This window comes from Monopterus albus, unplaced genomic scaffold, assembly GCF_001952655.1.
Source record: "Monopterus albus unplaced genomic scaffold, M_albus_1.0 scaffold65.1, whole genome shotgun sequence".
NCBI classification, from domain to species: domain Eukaryota; kingdom Metazoa; phylum Chordata; class Actinopteri; order Synbranchiformes; family Synbranchidae; genus Monopterus; species Monopterus albus.
The window spans coordinates 1679683-1681516 of NW_018127945.1; positions in this window are offsets into that span (position 1 = coordinate 1679683).

Sequence of the window (1834 nt, forward strand, 5' to 3'; positions counted from 1 at the left end):
GGAAGACCCAGGACACACTGGAGGGACTATGTCTCTCAGCTGGCCTGGGAACGCCTTGGCATTCCCCCGGAGGAGCTGGAGGAAGTGTCTGGAGAAAGGGAAGTCTGGGCATCTTTGCTTAGACTGCTGCCCCCGTGACCCGGTCCCGGATAAGCAGAGGAAAATGGATGGATGGATGAATTAACAAAGTAGCCTACTGTCACCACTATCATTATCAATTTTTCCTCAAGATTTAAGCCATATGGAAGCACACTGCATTCACCAAAAAACTGAAGGTCTCACCAAGGTCTCGCTTTAAAATTCATTAATTCATTTATCAATTGTCATTTCAGTGTTCATTTGACTGTGTATTTGATGTGTAGTCAAAGATATCACAGTGCTGTTTTTAATTGTTGCCTTTAGTGTTTTTCCATTGTTTTTGTTGTAACAATTGAAATGTGTGATACCATGATCTGTAATGCCTGGAAACTGAAAAAAACCTTAATTTTATAATCACTTTAAAGCTCCAACAGTCATGTTATTAAGACTGATGACTTCTGGGGGTACTATCAGAAGCTCTGCACACTGGTACTGTTAGGTATTTTTAGTCAGATAGATATTGGATAGATACTTTATGTATTAGAAATGTTAGTGGAGAGAGGATGTCTAGTTAGACTGTTAAATGCTTAGTCATGCTTATGAGTTTCTACAGGGTACATCTGGTCAAGGATAACTAGAGAGAAGAGTTGATGACTGTCAGCAGACAGGGTGTTTAATATTATTATTACGACGTGTATAACTGTAGCCTTAGCCATAATATGTTCCTATGTTCAAGTCACGACATGTACTAGAGTTCGTGAGAATGTTTTTAGCTACACACCACTTAACCAACAGACATACACATTCACACGTTGATTTGCTTCATGTTTTGACTACTGCTATGACCAGCTGCAAAGCTGGCAACAGAGACGTCCCAGTTGACGTTTCTGTGTAGTATGGGGCTAGCCCAACCGAGGGGATAAAATGTATAGGCCTGGTGGGCTCAGGGTCTTTCATCTTACATCTGCCTGCATGCATGTTGGAGGTGCAAGACACTTGAGCGTGTAATGTTAATTTTACCTGTGATCCTTTGAATAAATCAGCACTGTTTTGAAGTCTCTCAGAGTTAGCATGGTAAGACGGACCCTACCCTACAGCACCTTCATGTTTTTAATTGGTCCATGCATTTGTTACTTCCAGGCTGGACTACTGTAACTCTTTACTATCAGTATGTACCAATAGATCCCTAAAAAGCCTCCAGTTAATCCAAAATGCTGCAGCCAGAGTAATGACAGGAACTAGCAAGAGAGAGCATATCTCTCCCATATTAGCTTCTCTCCACTGGCTCCCTGTAAAATTCAGAATAGAATTTAAAATCCTTCTCCTAACATACAAAGCCCTTAATGACAAGGCTCCATCGTATCTTAAAGACCTCGTAGAGCCTTATCATCCTAACAGAGCACTTCACTCTCACAGTGTAGGTTTACTTGTGGTTTCTAGAGTCCACAGAAGCAGAATGGGAGGCAGAGCCTTTAACTATCAAGCTCCTCTCCTATGGAACCAACTCCCAGTCTCAGTTCAGGAGGCGGACACCCTCTCTACCTTTAAGATTAGACTTAAGACGTTCCTTTTTGATAAAGCTTATAGTTAGGGCTGGATCAGGTGACCCGGAGCCTTCCCTTAGTTATGCTGCTATAGGCCTAGGCTGCTGGGGGGCCCCATGATGCTCTGAGTTTCTCTCCCCTCCCCTCCTGCTCTCCTCTCCTCTCCTCTCCTCCCCTCCCCTCTCCTCTCTCTCCCTATGCTTCTATATGCC